The sequence below is a fragment of the Manis pentadactyla genome, chromosome 4, assembly GCF_030020395.1.
Source record: "Manis pentadactyla isolate mManPen7 chromosome 4, mManPen7.hap1, whole genome shotgun sequence".
In the NCBI taxonomy this organism is placed as follows: domain Eukaryota; kingdom Metazoa; phylum Chordata; class Mammalia; order Pholidota; family Manidae; genus Manis; species Manis pentadactyla.
Window position 1 is genome coordinate 136599976 of NC_080022.1, and position 21157 is coordinate 136621132.

Here is a 21157-nt window from a genome sequence, read left to right on the forward strand (position 1 = left end):
TATGTAGAGCTACAGGAGGTATATGCAATAGCCATAAAGATAAAACAAAACTTCCCCATAAGATGCTCTTACCTCCTGGATGTTTTGGATACACTACCGTGATCTTTGAGGACCACTCTGCCATTACTCCAGAAATATGCATGAGGCCAGCTTCCAGGCCTTACCCCAACATGCCAGAAGGGCCAGCCATCACTGGTCCGTGTGTCGAAATGTCCAGGGCCACATCCACTAAACAGTGTCTCTAGGGTTTAATGCAGTTGGGGCTGGCAACAGGATGTTGCTCTGCTGGCCATATCCTGGCTTCAGTAACTCCTCTTTGGTTTGCACGAACAGTTGTATAGGAGAGGCAGCAATGTGTGCTAGCATATCCACGGGGCTCAAGGCTCCCTTTCGGGGCTTCTCATTCAAACGCTGTAGCACAGTCCATAGGCGAACTGACCAGCCCCGTAGACTATTGGTGTCCAACCTGAGGCCAGATTTCAACAAACTGTTGTACCTCTCTATCATGCCTGCCCCAGTAGGGTTATATGGTACATGAAATTTCCACTTTATTCCTAATTGCTGCACCCATTCTTGTAACAGATGTCCAGTAAAGTGGGTGCCATGATCACTCTCAATCACCTGCAGCCAGCCATAGGCTGCAAAGAGACACTCCAGGCCCCTCTTGGTGGTTTGCCGATCTGCATGATGTGAAGGAAAAGCAACCAATAGTCCAGTAGCCATGTCCACACAAGTCATGGCATACCAATATCCTTCTGATATGGGCAGAGGTCCAATGTAGTCTATCTGCCACCTGACAAGGGGTATCTTCCCCTTTACTATTGTCCCATGTTGCTGCAGGACTCGGTGTAAGTCCCTCTTGGAGCACACAGGGCACTCCTTCCAGGCCCTGCTGACTTCTTCAAAGGTCAATGGCAAGTCCCACTGACAGGCTACAGCCCACATTGTCTTTTGCCCCATGTGCAACAAAATGCTAATGTAACCACTGGGCGACATCAGAGGCAGGCTTTCCTTCTAACCAGCGCACCTGGGCCAACGTGTCTGCTTCATCATTCCCTGGGGATGCCAAAGGCAAATCGCCAGTCACATGATATGTGGTAACTGCCTCAGTCTGACCAGAGGCCCATGAGTCTTGCCACAACTCTTGCCTCCAAAGGGGCTGGTGACCAGCCATCCAGTTGGCATGATACCATGTCAGTAGCCACAGCGTCAAGCCCCAATAAGATGGCCCAGCTGTCAGTGCAGACAACTATAGGGGAGGGCTCCTGGGTGATCATGAGCCATACTGCCTGCAGCTCAGTCCATTGGCTGCTCTTCCCCTCTCCATCCTCCAGCCATATTGCCTCAGTCTTAGAATGGAAAGCCACAGCCCTCCACTTCGGGGGCTGCCCATAACTGGAGGTGTCTGTGTACCAAGCATCTTCAGGTATAGGGACTTTTCCCTCCTGATAAGGGCTCTCAGCTACCAAGGGCTCAAAAGCAATTTCTTCCTGCTTTCCACTGATATAGATCACTGGCCCCAGTAAGCGTTGGAGTTCTCCACTTAAGGGGCTAGTAAAGAGGACACTATACTGCTATAAATATGCTCCCCATTTGGCCAGTGTAGGTGTCTGTGCCACGTCACTCTGTGGCCTTTGGGTCCAGTCTCTTACCCACCCCTGCAATGGGATAAATGGCCATTACCTTGGTCGGAGCTGTTCTGGTGGTGGGCTCTGTTGCCAGCAAGGTGCGGTACACACCAGCCGGTTGCTTCTCTATCAAGGTGTTAGAAGACCTCTGCTCCTTTCCATGGTTGTGACCAGAATCCAATAGGTTGGTGTGTCTGTTCAAGATGCTGCCAAAGACCCCATCCATAACCATCTTCGGTTACATGAACATCTAGCTCACAGGGCCTTGGTGAGTCCATTACACTCAAGGCCTATATGGCCTTAACTACTAGCTTAACAGCAGTAAAAGCAGCTGCACATGTCTCATCCCAGTCCCACCTGATGCCCTTTCGTACCAACCGGTATAAGGGCTTCAGAATTTATGCCAAGTACGGGATAAATGCTCTCCAGTAGCCCCAAAAGACCCAAAAACTCTTGTAAGACTGCCACAGTTGTAGGAGTAGGGAAAGCCTGGAACTTGTCTGTGACTGTTTCAGGAATAACTTTAGTTTTACCCAACCAGACAACCCCCAAGAATTTTACAGACAAACCAGGTTCCCTGAACCTTGGTGCTGTTCATAGCCCATCCCTTCTCCTGTAGATTTTGCAGCAGTCTAGGAATTGCCCCTTCTAAATATGCAAAAGAATCAGAAGTGAGCATGATATCATCAATGCAGTGATACAGCCGCACCATTTGCAGTTTCTTCCATGTGGTCAAGTCCTGGGCTACAAGTCTGTGGCAAATGGTGGCACTGTGGAGACATCCCTGTGGAAGGACAGTGAATGTCCACTGTCAGCCTTCCCACATGAAGACAAACTGTTCCTGGCTTTCCTGTGCTATGTCAATAGAGAAGAAAGCATTAGCATGGTCCACAGCATAATGATATGTCCCCAGTTCATGACTGAGTGTGTCCCTAAGGGCCGCTATAGAGGGGACAGCAGCATGCAAAGGGGGTGTGACTTTATTCAATTCCCTGTAGTCCATGGTCATACGCCAGGAGCTGTCTGACTTTTTCACTGGCCACACTGGGGAATTAAAAGGACTATGCATAGGCTTTATGATGCCTACTCTCTCCAACTCCTGTAGAGTTTCTCCAATTTCCTTGTGCCCCCCAGGCAATTTATACTGCTTAGAATTTGTCACTCACCAAGGTACAGGCAGAGCTACAGGTGGGTGCTTAGCATGTCCCCTCAATACTGCCTTTACCACACGTACCCTCAGTCTGAACTCACCTGCAGTGGTCTGTAACCACAGGCCCTGCAGGATATCCAACCCACAAATGTATTCAGGGATGGAAGAAATGAACACAGTATATTCTTCTGGGGGTAAACGCCCTATTCCCAATGGGATTTGGGCTTTCTTCACTCTAATTGCCTTACCCCCATAGCCATCTATCACAGCAGGGGTCCCAGAAAAACACTCAGGGTTGCCATAAATTAGAGAACATTCAGCTCCTGTGTCCACCAGTGCCAGGACACATTGTACATACACAGGGGATGAATGAATTGCTAATTCTACATGTGGCCTCTAGTCACCACTACATCCCCCAAGGTGGGGACCTTGACTCCCCACCTTAGTTGAACCATGATGCCCAATCATCCTCCTGTGCGGGTGAGGGCCCAGGTGAATTGTGAGTACTCTCCCCCAGGAAGTTTTGCAGGGACACAGGCTGGACATGAGGCTTTGACTCCGGCTTCCGTGTCCTGGACTTGAGCGGCTATTACTGCTGTTCTAACAAGATCCTATTGGGTTGCCCATCAAGTTTTTCTTTCACTTCCCCGGCCTTTATCAAATCAATCCACATCTGGGTCCTCGAGATCTTCACTGGGCCTTTTGCACCTCTTCTTTCAGTCGCAACCCGTACTGCCCTCTGTGCCCTTATTGTTTCAACCTCCCCCAAATCTGCTAAAGTACAAGTATTAGCCTCACTTATGGGTTGCCCTATGTGGGGGGACAAAAGTGGTCACTAGGTACCCAAAGAGAGATGCGGGAGCTGTATGCAGCACAGGATTTCTCATTCCTATAGATGATATTTTTCATACCCTATTCCCACAACACCTGTTGGAGCTCTGCATACGTTTTCCAGCTAGTGGGTAAGTATGGTAAATCACCCTGATTAGGTCAAACTGCCCTGATTGCAGCTGATAGCCAATCCAGAAATGTCTGATTCCCTGAGGCATGATGGCACATTGCAACTGCTGCCGGAGGGAAGGGTGAGTCATCAGGGAAGCCAGTCTACTCATTTCAGGACCCCACAAAACAATGTTTTCCACCCCCATATCCCAAAGACATAAAAGCCAAGTAGACAGATTCCAATGGCTTCTGCCTATGCTGGACTCTCACGTCCACCAGCTCATCCTGGGTATAGGGGCGGAGCATGAGTGTCCCACAACCTGGGAAGGGGCGGCTCCTCCCCCTGAGGAGCCCGTGGTTGTTTCATTTTTATTTTAATTACAGTTGGGCAGGCCTTTAATACAGGAGAGGCTGGTGCCTCCGGAGGTGGCCTCGACAGCAGATGGGCCCTTGGCCTGCCTCCTCATCTTCTCCCCCAGGCTCCTCCACCATCTCCGGGGCTGAAGCCACCGCTCTTTTCCCCCCTCCCCCATAGCTTCCTGCAACACTGCTTCTCCTGCCGCCTCCTCCCTCACCGCCTCTAAGGAATCTTCCAGGAGTGCGACAGGTCCTCAATAACTCTCTCTCTTCCTTAAGGGCATCCCATAGGTCATCACCCAGCTTCTCCAAGTGATGCCGAAGTCTGTTTCTCTCCTTGATAACCCTTTCCACTATCTCGACGAAAAAAGATCCTACAATGCCAGCTGCTACACAGCCACTCAGAGCCTCTAAGCAGCCTTCTATCCAACAGAGGGCTAATTCTGCAGCTTCCCGTGTCTCCACCCTTCCCCAATTTTGGGGAAGGCCCCACCCCTCTAGGAGGCGTTTTACCCTAGACCAATTTCCCACTAGGGGATCCCCAGTTGGAAGCCCCACAAGTAGGGGATTCCCAGGTGAAGCTGCACCCTCTACCACTGCAGCCACTGGGACCTCCCCACTAGCCACAGGATGGGGGGGTTCCATTGCATCTCCCCACCATCTCTAGGGGCAGCCCGCCCAAGGGTTGCACCCATGTAGACAGATTTCAGGTTCAAAGATCCTGCCAACTACGCCCATATAACTCTGAGGAGGGGAAATCCTGGGACAAAATATCTTTGAAACCGAAATCAGTCAAAGGGAGAAAGAAAGCTTAAGAAACTCATCTATTGCTTGCAAGCAGTTGTCCCTCATCTCTCTCCAAGGGTTGTCACAGCAGAGTAAAATACTCCACCCTACCTCTGGTCCCCCGCTGGCCCTTATACCTATTGATGTGGAGATGTTACACATATTGATATGGAGATACACAAAAGCCAGGTGAGAGATTCTGGAAATATTGCAATTTTGCCCACACTACTTTTATGATACAAACAGCACGGTTTGAGTACTATACTTGTGAGAGAAAACATATGGCTTGCCAAGCCTAAAATACAGGCTAACAAGCTCTTCATAGAAAAAGTTTGCTGACTCCTGGTCTAGGTCAAGATTTTCAAAATGTACATTTTTGAGATTTTGTGTGGGTCATAAAGTCAGTTTAGTGGGCCTCAAACAGCATTCTTTTGTTTTAATTAAAACATCATTAATATACAATTTTATGTTGGCTTCAAATGTACATCACAGTGGTTCAACAGTCCCTGTGATCAATTTATATTGTGATTGCAAATTATCATGCCCCTTTATTCCCCTCCCCCTTTACAGCCCCTCCCCCATGGTAACCATTAGTCACTTCTCAGTGTCTATGAGTCTACTGCTGTTTTGTTCCTTCTGTTTTGCTTTGTTTTTATATTCCACAAATAAGTGAAATAGTACGGTATTTGTCTTTCTTTGCCTGGCTTATTTCACTGAGCATAATACTCAGCATAGATCCACCCATGTTGTTGCAAATGGCAGGATTTCTTTTCTTTTTATGGCTGAATAATATTCCATTGTGTATAGGTACCACATCTTCTTTATCTGTTCATCTATTGATGGACACTTAGGTTGCTTCCATATCTTGGCTATCAGCATTCTTTTTTTAATGAAATAATAGAATAGAATTAATTTAAAATATTAGGTGTATTACATGTATCATATGTCTAGAGTAAATTTGCTTTACTTATATATACAATATATGCTTACATGTGTGGGAATGTGCTACATCATGATATAAAATTTATTTCTTACTGTAGACCATGGTCAATACATCTGGAAGTCACTGGCATGGAGGGAGACCTGGAAGAAGAGAGAAGTAACTGGAAAATTACAGTATAGTGTGATAGCTGTGATAACCAAAGAGTTACAGACTCTTAGAGACACAAAGGAAGCAGTTTTGACAGCTTCATGGTAGCAGGAAGGGCTTCCTGGAAGAAATGACATCTACGCAGTGACCTGAAAAACAAGCAGGCATTAGCCAGGTAAGGAAAATTAGTAATAGCATGTGCAAAGGCCCTGAGGCAAAAGTATGCAAGGCACTTGAGAGAAACTACAGGAAGTTCAGTATGGTTGGGGTTCAAAATGAAATGAGGATTCCTTACTCCCATCACTCTCTATCATATTGCTCTTTTCTTTTATTTGAGCACTTAATCACAGTTGTTTTATTATCTAACTTTTTATCTTTGTTTATTATCCCTCCTCTTCCCAACACACTCTAAAAAGTAAATTCCATGAAAGGGAACACTGTCTTGTTCATAAATATGCCCTTGCACAGTGCCTAGGATACAATAGCCATTCAGCATTTACTGAAGGAACTTCAGAAAGATATTCCTGCTATACTTGGGGGATGATGGGACTATGAGGAGGTAAGACTTGTGGAGACAGATCAGCTAGGAGGTTTTGGTAATGATACCGGCAAAAGCTGATGATGTCTTATTGTTGGAGAGAAACAGATAGATCCTAGGGCTATGAGAGGGTAGAAATAACAGGCCATGATCAATGAATAGATACTGGGGCAAGAGGAGCACAGAGTGGGAGACAAAGGAAGGAAGGATGGTTCTCTGGCTCCTAGCTGGGGCAGCAAGATAGAAGGAAGTACCATCTGCTCACAGTGTGGACGCAAGGAGTGGAGATAGAGTAGCTGGAAGGGAGTCCGAGAGAAAGGTAAGGAATTCAGAGTGGAGCTTGTTATGTTTGGGGTGCTTGTGGGGCCCCCTGATGGAGATTTCAGCAGACAGCTGGGGTGTGAGCTGGCACTGCCGCAACTGGAAGAGTGGTTGAGAACACCTAGAGAGAATGAGAAGAGGCCTTAAAAACAGAATCCGGTGAGGGACAAATGTGAGGAAGGTCAGAGGAAAAGGAGCCAGGAAGGAGCGGGAAAAGGCCCAAGGGTGGCAGGAAACCAGGAGAGTGAGAAACGGAAGAGGCGCAGCTGGGTCACACGCTGCTTGGGTCATGTGGATGAGAAGAAGAAGGGTCCCCTGGCCTTAGGCACAAGGACACAAGGGACCCAACTGAGCAGCAGTAGCAGATTCGAGTATCAGTGAGTGAGAGGAAGGCAAATTAGAGGCAACAACTGGGCCAGAAAATACAGAAGACACTAAAAAAAAGAAAATTCAAATGACCCTGAATCCCAACACCCAGAGATAACCACCATAGCCATTTTGGTGTGTTTACAGAGCCTGTACATATTTTTACAAAACTTTAATCATACTGTTCATTATGCTAAAATGGCCATAGCAATCAATTCCTTTTTTAATATAACAATATGTGTTGAGCAGTTCTTCATGTCTTTAGACAGTTGCTTTGCATGGATGGCTGTATATCAGTTTACTTCACAAATGCAAATACCAAGTCCCAGTCTTGGACACTTAGGAGATTCCCAATTATTCTCTATTATAAGCAAAAGAGGAGGTAGAAAGTGTCCCAGCTTGGAACCAAACTAGGAGGCAAGACAGTCTGGGCCTACCTGGTGGGTAGGGAGTTGATTTTTCTGAAATGCTTTGCAAGGAGTTTCTGGCCAAGGAAGGAGGAAGGCAGTTTATAGGTACTCATGTAGAAGTGTGAGATGAGGATGACACTGGGGTCCGTGTGGGATGCTAGTCCCAACCCAGCCTGATGGACTCAGGTCTGCGGCCTATAAGAGAGAACCACTGCAGAGGCCAAAGGAGCTACGGTAAAGCCACAAGGCAGAGCACCCGGATCTCAGGACACAAAGCCGCATATAGGAAGGGCTCTTCCATTTCTCAAGGGACACAATGTGGCTTTGGGGGCACTGAGAATTCCAAAGAACCTAAAAGAATGGCCATGGCATGTGGATGACTGACAGGTTTGGAAGCTGTTGTTTTGCACATTGTCAGCATTACACAGCTGACAACAGCCAGCAAGCTAGAGGTAGGCACCATTAAGGTTGCATCCACGTGCTGATGGACTGCAGGTTTGGTTTTGTTTCCAAGTATGTGGAGAATTTTCCTGTTATCTTTCTGTTACTGGTTTCCAGTTTGTGTCCACTGCAGGTGGAGAACATACTCTGTATGATTTCAATTCTTTTAAATTTGTTCAGGTTTGTTTTGTAGCCCAGGATATAGTTTATCTCGGCATGTTTGGTGAGGGCTTGAAATGAGTATGGATTCTGCTGTTACTGGGTGGAATGATCTGTAAGTATCAGTTACATCCTATTAGGTGATGGAGTTGCTGAGTTTGTCTGTATTGCTGCTGGTTTTCTTTCCATTTGGTCAACCAAAGGCTGAGAGGTAGTGTTCATGGGTTATGGATTTAAACAAACATGATTTGAACCCAGGCAAGTTCAGATCCAGAACCCTCAAGAAACTCTTCTGAGATCAATCCTTTATTGACCTTGCACAGAAAGTACAAACAGCAAGCATGCATGCAGTGCTTACTCTATGCCAGACTATGTCCTAAGCAACGCATATATATATGTAAATTTAATCCTCACAACAAGCGTGTAAGTCAGGCATTATTACTATCCCCCATTTTACAGGTGAGGAAACTGAGACATAGGGAGGGTAAATAACTTAACCAAGGTCAAGGACGATAGTCTGGAGATAAACCCAGACAGTCTGGCTCCTGTGCTCATACCCTCCTCACTGCACTGCTTCTAGGAAAACAACACAATTTCCCTGGGCAGATAGAAAAATCTATGAGATCTCTTTTCTCCTTGATGACTGGCCATGCAAAGAATCAGAGACACTTTGGTAAAGTTTTCTCCGAAATATGTGGAGGGATTTAAGGGAAACCCACAGAGACAGATCCATGAATGAGCTCCTGGTAAGATCACCCGAGTGGGAGGTGGAATGGAGTATTCGGCAAGCCAAGGCTTAAGAATGAACACAGTGCCACTTGCCACTTTTGGCTCCTGAATACAAGAAATATGGCCAGTCTGACTTGAGCTGTGCCTCAAGTGTAAAATGCAAACCAGATTTCAAAAACACAGAGAAAAGAAGGTAAAACATTCCACTAGTAACATTTTATATTGATTACATGTTGGATTGATAATATTTTGGATATATTACATTAAATAAAATATATTCTTAAAAAATTTTTAATGACAAGACTTAGGGGGGCAGATAGATTAAGTTTAAATCCAGATTCCCCACTTACTAGCTTCATGGCCTTGGGCAAATCACCCAACCCATATGTGCCTGTTTCACACCTGTGAAATGGGGATAGTGATAGGACTGCCATGAGGGTAAAGGAAATTAATAACTGTAAATGCTTAGGAGAGTCCTCACCACTTCCAATCTCCTGATTTTAAGCCTGCCACCACTATGCATCTTCCCAACCCCTCTCTGGTACCCTCAGTTAACAATCCTTCAACAAAGTGTAAGTATTCAATAGATGGTATATGTTGTTATTCTTATTATTGCAAAGTGCCTAAGAGACCAATCCCAACAGAGGCTACAACTACAACTAACTTATTACCTTTCACAAGAAATAATCATGCCTTACATCTCTGGTAATTGTAGGCATGCCGGAAGTTCATACTGCCAGGGCATCCATTGTTGCTGTGACTTACCCCCACATGACTCTGTCCATTTGCTCTTGGGCTCAATCTCCTACTTTCCTACCCCATCCCAGATTCTTTCAATGGACCCTTTGGAACTCAAAATCAACAAAATCTCCCAAATCATCAACCTCTTCTCTCAGTTTTCCCTTTACCATCCTGTGCCATAGAAATTTGGCTCCATTGCTCCATCACAACCCTTTGAAGAGGTTTTTCCTCCCCCATTCTTCATATACTGAGGTGAGGCAGGTGTCTTTCCTATTCCCTGTAGCTGTTTACAAAAAATTTCTCTTCCCTTCAAAACCCCAGCTTCTTTGAAGCACATGCCAACAGACCACATGCCACCTGTTATCCCTCTCTGTTGCAATCATCTTCCAACATCTACCAACTTCACTGACAGCTTAAGCATCTGGCCTACGTTTACTACTCCACCATTAATCATGTCTTCATGAGACATACACCTAGACAATCCACCCAGCACCCCAACCTCTCAGCTCCTCGTCCTCTGCACTCCATATAAACTTCTCCACCCACCTCAGCCATGTGCTCCAAAGCCAAACCCTAGGACTCTGTCATTATCGGTACTGCACCACTTCCAATCTCCTGATTTCAAGCTTGCCACCACTATGCATCTTCCCAATCCCTCTCTGGTACCCTCAGTTAACAATCCTTCAACCCTTCAGGCCCTTTGGTCCACTGACCAGTACACATTTTCACCATCCATCACCCTCCCCAAGTCTCAGAGCTCCCCTCACCCAGTTAGATCCAACTGTCATTGCTGTCATCATTCCTTTACACACACTCTTAGTGGTCTTGTCCTTCTCCCTCCAGCTTACTTGCAAAACTGCAAACGTGATTCAACCAAACTACCAACAAGACGACCCCTGAGCGACTGAGCATGGCTGGAGACAAACTGTGAAGATGCATCTCACTCTGAATTTGTAAGGACAAACTGTACACGGGTGGGTTGTGTAGCATTGCTCAACAATCCTATGATTTCCCTTTTCAGTTCTCTCTCTTGCTTTCTGAAATGGTGACTTAACACCATTCTCTCCTCAGACGGCAACACCCACCTCCTCAGCTACAGATCTTAATTCCTATTTTACAGAGGAAAGAGAAGCAACCAGAAAAGAATTTGGTCTTTCTCCCAGTGCACCTATGATGACTATTCCCTGCAAATTCCCTTTATTTGTTTTTTGGTCTTTCACATCTATCTGGCTCAGATATCCAGCTATCTGTTCCTCTCCATTTGCATCCCCACCACTCCAATGAGCGCTCTTGTGGAGATAATCTGGCCAAACCCAGTGGTTGGTGCCCACTCTCCAGGAGCACTTAACAGACTTGTCACTCCCCTCTGTAAACGCCCCTTAGCCTCCAGCACATTACACTCTCCTGGCATTCCTCCCACCCTGCCAGGGGATCCTTTTGCTGGCTCCTGCTCCTGCCAGTGTCTCTGTCCTTTCCCTCTCTGCCCACATTCTCTCTGTCTCCCACCCCTGCCCCACACACCTTTTGCCCCGTACTCCCTCATGTTTACCAATGGCACCACCCATCCCATCACTGGGTCCAAATCTCAGGGTTCATCCAGCCAGGCACCCACTCAGCAGGTCCCAATGGCTCTGTCTTCAAACTCTGCCCCAACTGTGAGCACTCTTCACCACCTCTAGCTCCACCACACTGTCCAGGCCACCCCCATCACCTCATCACCCATCTCCTGGCTTCCACCTTGCCCTTCTATTATCCACTCTCCTCATATCAAAGGGTGACAGTAGAGCCTAAGTCAGATCATGTCCCCCCTACTCCAAACTCTCCAGGGGCTTTGCCAAGACACCCTGACAGCTCAAATTCTTAGCATGACCAACATGGTCCGGGGCCCTATGCCACCCCTTCAGTCTTTTCTCACTCACCAAACTCCAACCCCTTAGCCTTCTTTGCTGTACCTTCAACAGGCCGGGCTTGCCTCCTCAGGGTCGTTGCACTTGCTGTTGCCTGTGTGGCACGCTTTCCTCTTGAATCTCACTTCTCTCCTAGTCACTGCCTCAGAGAGACTTTCCCGGACTTCTCTCCTTAAAATAGCCCTCAGTAGCTCTTAGCCTATCTCCAAAACTCATTTTGCTTTTCTTCATAGCACTTATCACTACCTAAAGTTGTATATCTATTGGTTTACTTGTTTATCATCTGTCTCTCCCAACCAAATCCCCAGCATGTTAAACAATGCCTTGTATGAAGTAAGTACTCAGTGAAACTTTGTATGAAAGAAAGGAAAGGAGAGAGGGAATAAAGAGAGAAAGAATAAGCAGGTAAGCAAAAAGCCTCAGAAAACTGGTTTTGCTGCCATCAGCTCTTCCCCTCTGCATATTTCATCAATCACGTTGATCACTCCGCACAGCAATTACAAGCACAAGAATTAGAGTCTGACAGGACTTATTAGAAGTCCCAGCTTGATTAGTTTCAGCCGTATGGTCTTAGGAACATATCTTAATCTCTCTAAGACACATACACTCATCCTGCAAAAATTTATTGAGTGGCTACTTTACAACAGGGACACTATGCTACTGTGAGGCTTATGTAAGATAATGCATGGCAAGTCTCTGGCACCACACCTGGCTAATCATAGAGACTCAATAATCCTGTGTTACTTAACGTCCATTCTTCAAGTTTTGCTATGATGATAAATTCTCCACTGTTTATAATCACCTATGCTTACAATCTGCATTTGCTCGTTGATCAAAGAATAAATTACAACTGGGAGTTTTTAAGAGGTTAGGTTTTGTTACTGAAATATTTGTAAGTTTTTGGTTTATTGTACGGTGGTCAGAGAATGTGGTTAGTACAATTTCACGTCTGGGAAATTCGGTATTTCTTTCAGAACTTAATGTTTGATCAGTACTTGTAAATGTTTCATTGACACTGAAAAAGGTGTGGCCTCCACTTATGAGATACAAGGTTCAATAAATGTCATTTGAATGTAAATTCCAGGATGGAGACTTTAAGTTCACGGCTCTATTCCTGATATCCACCAAAGGGTTGGTACACACCATAGACATTCAATAAATATTTGGTGAATGAGTGGCTAATTAATCAATCAACCTTAATATCATTTATATTCTTGATACCTTTGTACCTTTGTATTTTTTCTTACTTCGTCCGCCCAAGACTGGTGAATTACATTAGTTTCCCAGTACTATTATGTTTCTCACAATTTCCTAGTGTATTTCTAACTATTTTGGCTTTACATACTTTAATACATAAGATTTACTGCCTGAAGGTTTGTGGCTGTTATTCAGTCATTGTAAATATACTCTATATCAATATATAATGACCATTTACAACACATTACACAATGTTTTAATATTATTATGCATTTATTATTTTGAAGAAGCAGCCCATAATAAAATTCAAAAGGTTCAACAGCACCTTTTCCCACAAGTGAAGAACAATTTCCCTTCTGTTTTGTCTTCCATCACCCCCCATCCTGAGGCAACCACTGGAAATAGAATTTTGCTGATCAGCTCAATTTAAAAAACATTAATTTTTTTCATAGAGGAGTTTAAAATATTTACATGAATTGTTTTCACCATCTATTTGATATAATTAGTCATCTCATTTTATACTGTTTTTTATGCTTTCTTGATGCTTTATCTCCTGCTATGTGGATTAAGTTTTCTTTGCTTTTAATCTTCTCCAGTGCTTTGGAAAGCACACACCCCATTTTTTAAATTGCTCTCATGTTTTCTTTCAACATTTTAAAAAGTATTCTTTACTTGTATTTCTTGCTTTGGAGTAGAGAATAGAATAACATGCTGTGATTTTCCCCAATTAAACCAAGAACCTAAGCATATCCCTTTCCTTCCTCCTCAGATAATGTTCATAAAATGGGGGGTTACAGATACAGATTGTTATTATTGTTCTAATCTGGCCCTACAGTTGTAAGGAAAATTTATCCACCTGTTATGGACTCAACTGTGGCTCCTGAAAATTCATATGTTGAAGTGCTAACCCTGCACCTCAAAAAGTCACTATATTTGTAGATAGGATCTTTTTTCTTCTTTCCAACTTACTGAGGAATAATTGACAATTATAAATATATATATTTAAAGTGTACAACATGATGATTTGACATACACACACATCGTGGAATGTTTACCAAGATCAAGATAATTAATGCTTCTCTTACCTCACATAGTTAATTGTGTGTGTGTGCGTGTGTGGTAAGAATGCTTAAGATCTACTCGAAGCAAATCAACTGGACTATACCATACTATTAACTATAGTCACTGTGCTATACATTAGACTATCTGAATTTATTTATTCATTGTATGACTGAACATTTGTACTCTTTGACTTACATCTCCCCATTTCCCCTTCCCCTCCCCCAGTCCTGGCAACCACCATTCTATTCTCTGTTTCTATGAAATCGACTTTTTTTTTTAGATTCTACATATAAGTGATACAATATAACATTTGTCTTTCTCTATCTACCTTATCTCACTAGTGTAATGCCCTCCAGGTTCGTCACGTTGTGGCAAATGACAGGATCTCCTTCTTTTTTATAGCTGAATTATATTCCACTGTGTGTGTATATATAAGCCCCATTTTCTTTATCCATTCATCCATCAAAGGACATCCAGGTTTCCATACCTTGGCTATTGTAAATAATGCTTCAGTGAACATGGGGTGAAGATACGTCTTTGAGATACTGATTTTGTTTCCTTTAGGTACATAGCCAGGAGTGAGATGGCTGGATCATATGGTAGTTCTCTTTTTAATTTCTTGAAGAAACTTCACACTGTTTTCCACGGTGGCTGTATCAGTTTACATTCCCACCAACAGCACACAAGGGTTCCTGGAGATTGGGTCTTTAGATAAGTTAAAGTGAGGTCACTATAGTGGGCCCTAACACAAAGACTGATGTCCTTATACACAGAAGAAATTTGGACACAGACACATAAAAAGAGAAGATCATGGGAAGACATCGGAGAAGGAAACCATCTACAAGCCAAGGAGAGAGGCCTCAGCAGAAACCAACCCTGCCGACATCCTGATCTTGGCCTTTTGGCCTCCAAAACTGAGAAACAACTTCAGATAAATAAATTTCTGTTGTTCAACCCTCCCAGTCCATGGTACTTTGTTATGGTAGCCTAAGCGAACAAATACATCACCCAAAATAACTCAAGGAAAAGGGGACCAGGTGGAAAGCCCCCCCTTCTTTCCACAGGGTGTCTCTAGTGAACCTCTAGAGGAACCTATGCAGGGGACAGAGCATTATGTGTCCCAGATGGGCTGCCGTCAGTTGGCAGCACTTCCTTGCCACTCAGTGGTCCCTAATGAAGATGACTGATGCTTCAGACACTGAGCAGGGAGTGACCTTCCCCTACTCAGGATTCCACTTTGCTAGCCTCCCCTGCAATGAATATACACTACATTATACACTACACACCCTGAAATGTATAAATGTATGTAGTGTGTACACACACACACACACACACACACACACACACACACACACACACACACACTCTATACCCTGAAATGCACATATACAACATCATAAGATGCTAAGCAGTCTTTACTGAAGTGATTGGATATCTTCCCCTGGGGACAATGAGGAAAGGGATACCAGGCACGGAGCTCCAGCTCTGGCAGCCTTGTCCCTTGCCCTGCACCCAAGGCAGTGACTCACTTGGAGATAAGTCACAGATGGCTCCTCATTTCTAATACTCCACCTCATTCCACTGTTCTCTCCTAACCTCTGCTGACTTGGTGTCCTTTCTCAGGAAACGACACCCTTCCTGCCTATGAAAAAAGTCTGTTCCCAATACCTTCTTGGGTCTTTCAAATATTACAGCCTAGTGCATTTTTTTTTTCTGGTGTCTCAGTATCTACTAACCACAAACATAAGGTGGACCAGTGAGCTCAGTCCCATGGTCTCCAGGGGTCTCAGCTGTGAGAGGGAAGAGAAGAAAAATGCCAAGGGTATATATTTGCAGGGTTTTTACTGAAAAATCGGAATTTAAACATTCTTCACCATCTGAATATTATTTCTTTCTAAAGATTCCCTCTGGTCCTCAATTGGACGTTACTTCTCAGGAGCTGAAAACCCTGACTTTACCAAGCTAACAGAGCGATTGACCCCTACCCCTACCCCAGGATACGTTATGAAACATCCTCAGTGACAATTTGTGCGGTCCTCTGAATAGCATCACTCTATTCCTGGGCCTCCCCGAATACTTTTAATTTCCATGGTTTTGAAAACCCTACCTCAGGAAATAAAACCATTATCCATCTGGTCATTATCATCTTGCTCATACCCAAGACTGAGAAACCATCTTTGATTTCCTTCTTTTTCTCCATTACTTCCACATTCTATCCTTCAGTAATCCAGTGCTCTCCCTATGCATCCATACCGACATGCTTTCTCACCTGGACTACTGTGACAGCCTCCTATCACTTGGTCTCCCTGCTTCTGCCCTTCCCCTCTGTAAGTCTGGGGAGAGGAAATCCCAGGGCAAAATACCTCTAAAAACCAAAATCAGTCAAAGGGAGAAATAAAGTTTAAAATCCATTTATTACTTACAAACTGCAGTCCAGGGCCTTCTCTCTTTCCTGCTCCAGCAGAAGCAAAACCAGCCCTCCCCTCACCTCTCAGGTACCGATAAACCCTCTCTTGCCCAGGTAATTACCCATTGATATGGAGAAGATCTTCTCTCCATCCCTGAGGATATGCAAATGCACTAAAGCATACTTCTTTCCACCTCTGAATGCCTATTGATATGCAGATGTACTAAAGCCAGGCGAGATATTCTGGAAATATTACAATTTTACCCACACCCTCTATAACCCATTCTCCAGACACCACCAAATTGGTCTTTTTAAAAATAAATAAAAATTGCTTAAAACCCTCCAAAGGCTTCTAAATGCCTCACAAGACCCTACATAATCCAGCCCCTGCCCACCTCCCACCCTCACCTTGGGCCCCTCTCCCCCATTCTAATTACAGGGACCTGGTCTCCTTTGGTCCCTTAGTGCAACTCTTCTCCTCCAGAGCCTTAGCCTGTTCTCTCAGCCCAGACCACATTCTGCCTTCAGCTCCCCCAGCGACTGTCTCCTCCTGTCCCCAGGCCTCCTCCAAGAGGCTCTCCTCCCAGAGTGGAAGTGTTAGGGGGGCGTTGTATATGTTCTTCGGTTCTCATCCCTGCTGCAACAAAGAATTGAAGGGCAGAGACACAGTAGTGAAGTAGAGTGAAAGTTTTATTTAAAGTTATGTACTTAAAGAGAGAGAAAATGCAGGCATAGATGTCAGGGGGAAGTTGGTTGGGAGACACAGGGAAGTCAGAGTACATGGTGAGGAAGGAATTCATTAAAGTGCGAGTGTCTGGGAATGACAGATCAGAATAAAAAGGAAGTTCATTGAACCACTACTCAGCATGGGGCTTATGCCCTGCTAACTCCTTAAGCCAGTGTCACCTGGCATCCAGTGTCTGCTTGGCTCTGCATGGTGTGGGAACTGAGTCCCTACCACCCCAGGATTTGGGGGAGCTGCACAGCACTGAATGGAGTGAGATTATGTTCTGCGAACTTCCTGGAGGCAAAGAAAGGAGACTGTTAAGAGGCTACTAAAGAGCAGAACCATAAACTGCAGGTCTGCCCCGGGTCACCCAGGCAATGGTAATTTGCAAGCCCTGATCTGACCTCTCAGAAGCCCCTCCTTGTTTATCTGAAATAGGACAAAGGGAGTGAAGGTTTGAACTTAAATTTGGAGAATTAGAATGACAAAGAAAAGTAATAAAGACACTTACCACTGGAAAAGCGCAGAGACAAAACATTGTAAATTGAGCAGTGAGAAGTTTCTTTAAAGCAAAAGGTACACGGCTGGAAGAAAGGAGAATGTGGACGACCTGGGAGAGAGGTGCTCGCTGAAAGGTTCAGAGTCTGGAGTTTTATAGGCTGTTGGGGACTTTCAGGAAAGCCACAAAGGGCCTGATGCGGACTGCCAAAGGTCCCAGAATGTTTATCTTTGATAAGACATTAAGTTTCTTCTTTTAACTTAACACAAGAAATTTACTGCTCTGATTCCTTCCCAGGATAGCATAGCAGTTTCTGTTCGGAAGCAGATTAGTCAAGACAGTCTGCCCTGCCTCCAAAGTGAGCTGAGTTATTGTTTGATTAAAATGCTAAGGGTTAAGATGGAATTCTTCCTGAATAAACTGGGCTTTTTAGCAGGTGCTAATTGATACAATGAAAACATAGGCTATGCTGAGATACTTTTCTTTGTGTGGGGAGTATTCAACATTTCAGGTTAAGTTGCTCCTGGCCTTCCCAGCTTTAATTGACTTTTCTAGTTTTAACGGGTTAACTCTTTGAGTCCCTTCTAATGGGCTTTACTGGCCTTCCTCTCTTTCCACCCCGCTCATTATCTATTTTCCTGCCTAACAGAAGCAACAGAGGATCATGGTCCAGAGCACATGCCCTGGAGCCAAATTGTCTGGATTTGAATCCACACATTCTCAGCTTCCTCTTTTGCAAAATGGATATGATGATAATCAGTCCAGTTCCTCCTGGGTTAAATACTTAGAGCTTGGCATGAGGGTTAGCTATTAGTAATTATAGCCTGCAGGCCCACTACTAACATTTGTAAGGCCCAGGATAGTAGCACCAAGGAAGACCCTCACATTGTAAGTCTAAATATTTACACCTGTAAATCAAGTTCTGCCCAAGGCCTGGCCCACATTCACACCCTTGGCCTGTTCGCCTCCTCACAGCCCAGAGGCTAAAGGAGCCAACTTCTTGCTTGGACCAGGGCTGCTGCCTGCAATCCTGAGGGTTAGCGCAGAACTGCTCTGAATGCAGACCCCTGGTCACTGCACACACCTGACACTTAGGTTCCCCTCCGCTGCAGCTGGCACATTTCTCTCTCATTATTGCCATCTGCTGCGTTGGTTCCGGGATTTTCAGAAACTTTCTCACAAGGCCCACAGGGGCTTTGAGTTTCAGTACTTGCAATATGCAGTGCCACCTGGAGCCTTCCTATCCACAGGCCAGTCCCTGGGCAGGAGTATCAGAGCATGTGAGAAAGGCAGGCTCATGGTCCTACCCCAGCCTTACTCACTCAGAATGTGCATTTTAACAAGATCCCCAGAAGATCTGCGTAGTGTTAAAGGTGGAGAAGCACAGAACTAAGCAGCCAGCCAGGTAGAGGCCCCTGCTGCCTCTTGGCAGTCTTGGTTCTGGTTCCCTGACTCTGAGTCTGGAGTGGTCACCGCCCCAGTCACTCTCTACCATGTCACTCTGTTTATTTCCTTCATAAATTTAGCAGAGTCACTCTTTCTAGTTTATTGCCTGTGTGGATAAAATGAAGTTTCCTGTGTCCAGGATTCTCACCTGGCCCTGGTAGGCTAGCTCACTACACATTTGTGGGCAATGTGTCCTTATTGACTCTATGTAAAGAGCTCGGCCCCGTGCTCTGGGGGACTCGGTGGCACAGCTGCAGGAGAGCAGAGCCTGGAGTGATGGCAGCACCGAGGACAGAGGACCAGAGGCAGAGACCAGCTTGCTGCGTGCAGACCTGCTCTGAGTGAATGGAACTTTAGTGATTGACCTGGCACCGTGGAAATAAAGTTGGGTATAACTCTTTCACCCCAAGAATGTTCTACTGTAATTTCTTTGGTCACATTGAATCCATAGTGAACTTGCCCGGAGCCGAAACCCACTGGCAAGACAGCCTGCCTCCCCAAGCAACAGGGAGAGACCTTGCTTGCTAAGTTTAGTGCTGTATCCCTGGGGGTATAACTGCGCCTATACTGAATGGGTGTTCCATCCTGAATTTCACTGTATCTGCAATGTAACACACACTATTATTTTATAGATTAAACTATAATACGATGCTCTCTTAACACTAACATTTGTTATTGTCTGCTAATTAAAAGCTCTTCTAGACCCTTTAAAAAATCATCCTGGGGCATACCATGAAAAGAAAATGATAAGTAGAATAAATCAGTTATAATATTCCAAAGTTCCTTTAGATCAGACTCTTCCAAACTGCTTTCCGAAAGAGTTATCAATGTCTGTGTTCTTCCACCCCATCCTGATGCCCATCAAGGGCACTGGCAATAAAGCATTTCTCAAGAGGGCTCCACTACTGTGTCTCAGATTTCCACCCCCAACTGCTGGTGCTCTCTTGTTTCACCTGATGATAGCAACAGAATTAGCATCTTCACTATTTTGTTTCCATGCCTTTCTAAATGCATTAGCTTTTTGTCTCAATTTCAAAACACAATGTAATCCTTTTAGAGACTTTTTTGAGATATAATTGACATACAACATTGTATAGGTTTTAGGAGTACATCATAATGATCTATGTATATATTATAAAATCATTACCACCACAGGTTTAGTTAACATCCATCACCTCACATAGTTACAATCTCTTTTTCTTGTGATGGGAACTTTTAAGATTTACTCTTAGCTCGGAGACTTCTTTTAAAAACAGACTTTATTTTTAATGAGCAGGTTGAAGGGCATAGCAAAATTGAGCAGAAAGTACAGAGCATTCCACACATCCACTGCTCCCCCCCGCCCCCCCCCCCCCACGGCCTCCCCCACTATCAACATCCCCCACCAGAGTGGTACATTTGTAGAGTCAATGAACCTGCACTGACATGTCATCATCACCCAAGTCTTGCCAATGGGTTCCAGCCCCGGGCAAGTTCACTATGGATTCAATGTGACCAAAGATATTGACAGCGAAATGTTCTTTGGAGTGAAAGTGTTTATTACCCGCTTGTTCTCCCAGCGGAAGGTTGAGCACTGGCGTCTCTACCTCCGCCCAGAGCACTGGGCCGAACTCTCTAAATAGCACAATAATAGCTTATTGCCTAAAGGTGTGGAAGTGGTAGCCTAGCAACAGGCCAGTTACATCATCAGGTGGTTTAAGTTCAGTGAGGATCCTGGCCATAGGAACCCCAACTTCCCCACACCATAGTTTACATTAGGGTTCCCTCCAGATGTTGCACATTCTATGGGTTTGACAAATGTATAGTGACATGGATCCATCATTATAGCATCGTACAGAATCATTTCGATGTCCTAAAAAATCCTCTGTGCTCTGCCTATGCATCCCTTCCCCTCCTCCCAGCCTGTGGCAACCACTGACCTTTTTACTGTCTATGAAGTTTTGCTTTTTCCAGAATGTCATATAGTTGGAATCATACAGTGTATATAGCCTTTTCAGATTGGCTTCTTTCCCTCAGCATTACTCATTTAAATTTTTTATCTTTATGTCTTTTCATGGCTTCACAGCTCACTTCTTTTTTTTTTAATGCTGAACAATATTCTCTTGTCTGCATGTACCACTGCTTATTTATCCATTCACCTACTGAAGGACATCTGGACTGTTTTCAATTTTTTGCAATCAAGAATAAAACTCTTATAAACATCTGTGTACAGGTTTTTGTGTGACTACAGTTTTCAGGTCATTTGGGTAAATAC

At 44.7% G+C, this 21157-nt stretch overlaps 1 long non-coding RNA gene across 1 annotated transcript in view; it reads right to left on the minus strand.

The window, feature by feature from the left end:
• The window catches only part of LOC118917819 (uncharacterized), a 43781-nt gene that overhangs the window by 8616 nt on the left and 14008 nt on the right, over nucleotides 1-21157 (minus strand). Inside the window, exon 2 of the long non-coding RNA XR_005026901.2 lies at nucleotides 73-1834. This is a non-coding gene — a long non-coding RNA (uncharacterized LOC118917819). The remainder of the gene's footprint in view (nucleotides 1-72; nucleotides 1835-21157) is intronic.